Raw genomic sequence first — 6,161 nt, forward strand, 5'->3', positions numbered from 1 at the left:
AAAGCTCCCTCTACTTTATGTAAAAGCAAGAGATGATTATCTTTGTAATACTTTTTGAGTTTCGGTTGAAAACGCAGGGAAGAACAAATGAATTTGTCCTGCCTTTTTTTTTTTTTTTTTTTTAATATCTCATCTGGTTCTGTTTCCTGGCTTGCAGCAGTTCTGTAAAGGTACAAGAGTTTGCAGTTTGTCTAAGCACACCGCAAAGAGGAAGTTGACTGGAAGGAATAAATGAAATACTGAAAATGAAAAAAAAAAAAAAAAAAAAGAAGTGAGCAAGCTACTTTTCTGTCACTGCAGAATGGTAAATTTTTTTTAAAAAAGCTTTGCTTGTAGTCTCAAAGATGCCAAGGTATTATGCAGTTCCTATTCATTGGAATAGGAATATATAAATGTAACAAGCCACATCCCTGTGAATATGGCCCAAGGAGGCCTTAATAAAACAAAGAAACAAGCCAACAACTTCACCTGTGGGACTTTGCAGGACCTTTATTGTGCAAGTGTGTTTCTAAGAGTTCCAAACAGGTGCTGTGCTGCTGAAGTGCATTACAAATGTATCAAAAATCTAAAATTAACATGTTTAGCATTAGGGCATCTATGGAATTTGAAGAGTAGGAAGTTTTGAATTCCTTAATAAATGATTTTAATATTTGTTAATAAATATATTCAGATGACCAGAGAATTTCATAACTACAGTTGGTCAAAAAAAAATTTCTCCCAGAAAAATATCCAAATACTTTTCCTTGTCACATATTAGTTATATTGTAGGGAAAGAGAGATCAAAAAAAAATTTTTGAAAAAGCTCAAATGTTTTCTGTTTCTCCTTATGGCAGTTTATCCCATCATCTCTACCCACCTTGAATTACCGTAACTAGTTCCCCTCTTCTCTCAGTTTCAGAGTTTGCTTCAAAACAGAGGTATCTTCTGCAGTCTTCTGCTTGGGCAAGCCTTTGCCCAAACCTTTTAAAGTTAATTTAGTCTTTCCACATAAGTCAGTGCACATCCAGCCTCCACATCACTTTTATGGGTCTTCTCTTTCTTCTTTCTTTCTTGTCATTTTTCCTAGTCCTGGGATGCCAGAATGGAATGCAGTATTTCAGGTGTAGTCACTGGTTCTAATGGAGGGAAAGTATCATCTTTCTCCTTTCTGACAGAAATCACTGTCCTCCTTGTTCCTCCCACCCCCTCCCAGTTCCTAAATATGCATTCTTTTCAAAACACCCCAACATATTAACCCAGAAAGATGCAAAGACTCGGGATAAAGCAGGAGAAGGCTGGGAAGGCAAAGCCAAAGAGGCAAAGCTCAGCAGAGGAACTATATAAGTGTGACAGTGGTCACTAGCAGGTGACAAAGGGTCAGAACTGATTCACCAGGCTCTTTAATCTCGGGTAGTCAGTTTTACTTGTAACTAAGCGGAGGCAAACCCAAACCAGGCAGCGAGGTTGCATTTTACATCTGCTTTGCCAGATCGTAAACAACAGCACAATGTGTAAGACAGTGGAGAATCAAACCCCATATGTTCTCAAATCTGCTGAGCCTTTTATATGCTTGCTTTTTCTTCTTTTTTTTTTAAATGGGGAATTCATCAAATTCAACTCTTCCCTACAAAGATTTTCAGTTTCAACAGAAAAACGTGTTTTCATGAAAAAGACTTTACAGGGAAGTGCTCCCAACTTGAAGCCTTCTCCAGTCGGAGCTCCGGCAGCCCCCCGTGCTGAAGCCAGCAGCTTGTATCCGGCTGGTAAACGGGGCAAACCGGGAAACACCCTCAGCACAGCACAGCCTGAGGAGTGAGGAACGAGTGGGACTGTCGTCTGAAGTGTGAGGAACACATTGGCCCAGATTCCCTGCAGATCTGGGTTTCTGCTTCTCGGAGCCAGGAAGGGAAGCGACGTGTTCCAGCTCTCCCTTCTTTCCCCCGTGGCAGCGAGGTGACCACCCTAACCCATTCTGTCTTTTCAAAGTCCCCTAGATACCAGCAGCAGATGTGAGCTGGAACCCAGCACCTCAATCCAACCAGGTGCCTTCCTCACACACCATAATTAAGACAAAAATTGCCCAAGAACCACAATTTGGAGTTCAGCATCGACGGAGGGTGGCTGTGTGCAGAGGAATAAGGAGTAACCAGAAGGCAGGTCCTTCTAACCCTTCCAAGTGGACTAAATTCAGAAGGCTTATTTTGCCAGAAGGCAGAGTTTTGCTCCTTAGGTAGAATTTACATGGAACTTACATCTACATCATAGGACTAAACCTCAAGTTGTTGAACTCAAAGTAATTTATAAAAACATTTTAAAATCCATAGAGCAATCTGTCAAGGTTAGCTTGAAAGTAAAAGACACGCGTCGTTACCGAGCAAGGGGAGAGTAAAAGCAGGGCTGAAAGTTTAGCCTGACCTGTTTAAGCCTGTCAAATCCTCAGTTATATTCTGAGGATCTCGTGAGCGGTTATTCAATCTGGCTCCTCTTGCAGATACTCTTGGTGTCAGAGCACGCAGAGGTAGAGAACAGGCAGAAGAGGTTACTTTAGCTAAATTATTTTTCTGCTAGCACTGCAAAAGTTTAACATGTTTCACGGAATCACAGAATGATACAGGGTTGGAAGGGATCTCTGGAGATTGTCTAGTCCAACCCCCTGCCAGAGCAGGGTCACCCAGAGCAGGTCCCACAGGAACGTGTCCAGGTGGGTTTGGAATATCTCCAGAGACAGAAACTCCACCACCTCTCTGGGCAGCCTCTGCCAGGGCTCTGCCACCCTCACAGGAAAGAAGTTCCTCCTCAGGTTTAGGTAAAATTTCCAATATTCAAGTTTGTGCCCGTTCCCTCTTGTCCTGTCCCTGGGCACCACTGAAAAAAGCCTGGCCCCATCCTCCTGACACCCACCCTTGAAGTATTTATAGGCGTTGATCAGATCCCCCCTCAAGTCTTCTCTTCTCCAGACTAAAAAGACTCAAGTCCCTCAGAGATGTTCCAGGCCCCTCATCATCTCTGTAGCCTCTGCTGTCCCCTCTCCAGCAGTTCCCTGTCCTTCTGGAACTGGGGAGCCCAGAACTGGTCCCAGTGCTCCAGATGGGGCCTCCCCAGGGCAGAGCAGAGGGGCAGGATGACCTCCCTCCACCTGCTGCTCACACTCTTCCTGATGCCCCCCAGGATGCCATTGGCCTTCTTGGCCATAAGGTCAGGCCGTAAGGTCACATTGCTGGCTCATGGGCATCCTGCTGTCCACCAGGACACAGTATTAAAAACCAACGTTCTTTGAATTAGACTGACTTCTGATATTTCAGTATAAAACCAGATAGCATACTCACATTGCTGGCACAGGGACATCCTGTTGTCCACCAGGACAACGTTCTTTGAATTAGATTGACTTTTGATATTTCAGTATAAAACCAGATAGCATACAAGAAAATGCACACATGGGCTTGTCTTATACAGCGATTAACGGCTGTGTGATTTCCACACAGATTCCTAGATAATCATAGGATTTATCCTGCATTCATCATATAGACAGGGAAAACCAGAACAGACCGGCACACCATTTGGACAGGGTGTTTTTGCGTCTGGAACAAAGTGCTAAACTTAAATAAAATAATAAATTACTTGAAGATTGTCTTCTGCATCGCTTCAGTTTATATAAAAAAAATTTAAAATATCACATAAGTTTAAGTGCATCTAAAAAGAAAAGCAGAACGGGAGTGTTTATGGGTGTGAGCGTGTAAATGCTGAATAAAACAGTCAAACAAGGATTCGAGGCAGCATTTGGTTGCCTGAGTGTTTTGTTGGCACCATTTTAAGAATTCTGATGGTGTTTCTTCAAACGAAACCGAGTCCCGAGAGAAACAGAAGGTGTCCTTTGGAGGACCTGCTGGATCTCTCCATGTGAGGCAGCAGATGGAACTTGCAGCTTGTTCTTCCACTTTTGCGGGAAGATATTTTTGGTAAAAAGAAAAGAATCCTGGTCTCTGCGCTATTGCTCACTTGGTGTGTAATCTTTAGCACATCGTAAATACCTTTCCGAGGCCACTTCCTCTGAAGTGCTGAGTGTCTTCCTCCAATATTGAGGCAACACAGAAACGCCTCACAGAAGAAACACAAATTTCCCTCTCCATTAAAAAAATAAAATTGAATTAAAAGATGTTAGTTATTTCATGGAGTCCTGCTCCACGCGTGTCCGACTCCTTGGGCATCGGCTGGAATCAGGCCACTCAGAATCTCATAAAAGGCATCCAGCATTGCTTAGTCACTGGCCAAAGGGCTTTGTGGAGATTATTTAGGATGGGATTCATCTCAATTAACTGAATTAACAGCCTTAAATTTCATTGTCTAAAAGAATCTTCCAGGTTTTCCCAGGGACAGCGGAGATAAGCATCTACAAATGCCACTTTTTCCTGGCTAAGGTGAGAGCCTGAAAACTCCAAAACTTGAAAAAAATGTCAAGGAGTATAGTTTTCCCCAGGACTCTCTGCATTCCTTTAGGTGTCGCATTTTCATCTTCAGGAGGAGGACGATCAGAGGTTTCCTCCAGGATTCCAAAAGACCAGCACATCACCCAGAGCAGCAGAACCACCAAGGGACCTAAGCATCACCTCAACACCCAACCTGAATGTGAGCTTCTCGGTTGACCCATAGGAATATCATCCACAGGAACAGTCTCCTCACGGTAAATGATCTTCCAGTCTGAGTCCTTGAGCCAAAACCATACCTTTTTAAATACTAGATTTTAACTCATTTAAAAGTTTTGCATAAACTTTATGCAATGAGATTCTATGGGCTCTGCAATGCAAACTCACAAATCAATCATCCTAACAGCCAAAACTGACCTGAAAATACATCAGGGATTTATTTCTTCTTTTTCCTAGCACAGATTACAAACACATCCGGGAAATCTATTCAGTAAAAGGGTATTCACCAGAAAATACCGTTTCCTTTTTTTGCAGAAAAGTTGTTTTACTTAAACAAGAAGAAAAGAGAGCAGATGAACGAGTGGTTTTCTCCCTCTTGCAAGTTTAAGCAGGCTTAGCAGGTGCAATTTACTACTGGAATAACAGGAAATAATAGGTAATGTTGTTATTTATTATTTGCATTACTGCAAGCACCTCTCAGGGAGCACTCACCAACACGTTGCAAAATCATCTTCCCTGCCCAAAGAGTACCAGGACCTAAATGGGGCTATGGGAGAGATGGGGAGGGACTCTTCATCAGGGAATGGAGCCATAGAATGAGGGGGAACTGTTTTAAACTGAAAGAGGGAGATTTAGATTAGATCTTAGGAAGAAATTCTTTGCTGTGAGGATGGTGAGAGCCTGGCCCAGGTTGCCCAGAGAAGCTGTGGCTGCCCCATCCCTGGAGGGGTTCAAGGCCAGGTTGGATGGGGCTTGGAGCAACCTGGTGTGGTGGGAGGTGTCCCTGCCCAGGGCAGGGGGTTGGGACTGGATGGTCTTTAAGGTCCCTCCCAACCCAAACCATTCTGTGATTCTATGAGAATGTGAGCTTCTCGGTTGACCCATAGGAATATCATCCACAGGAACAGTCTCCTCACGGTAAATGATCTTCCAGTCTGAGTCCTTGAGCCAAAACCATACCTTTTTAAATACTAGATTTTAACTCATTTAAAAGTTTTGCATAAACTTTATGCAATGAGATTCTATGGGCTCTGCAATGCAAACTCACAAATCAATCATCCTAACAGCCAAAACTGACCTGAAAATACATCAGGGATTTATTTCTTCTTTTTCCTAGCACAGATTACAAACACATCCGGGAAATCTATTCAGTAAAAGGGTATTCACCAGAAAATACCGTTTCCTTTTTTTGCAGAAAAGTTGTTTTACTTAAACAAGAAGAAAAGAGAGCAGATGAACGAGTGGTTTTCTCCCTCTTGCAAGTTTAAGCAGGCTTAGCAGGTGCAATTTACTACTGGAATAACAGGAAATAATAGGTAATGTTGTTATTTATTATTTGCATTACTGCAAGCACCTCTCAGGGAGCACTCACCAACACGTTGCAAAATCATCTTCCCTGCCCAAAGAGTACCAGGACCTAAATGGGGCTATGGGAGAGATGGGGAGGGACTCTTCATCAGGGAATGGAGCCATAGAATGAGGGGGAACTGTTTTAAACTGAAAGAGGGAGATTTAGATTAGATCTTAGGAAGAAATTCTTTG

The sequence above is a fragment of the Calidris pugnax genome, unplaced genomic scaffold (assembly GCF_001431845.1).
Source record: "Calidris pugnax isolate Ruff unplaced genomic scaffold, ASM143184v1 scaffold251, whole genome shotgun sequence".
Lineage (NCBI taxonomy): Eukaryota > Metazoa > Chordata > Aves > Charadriiformes > Scolopacidae > Calidris > Calidris pugnax.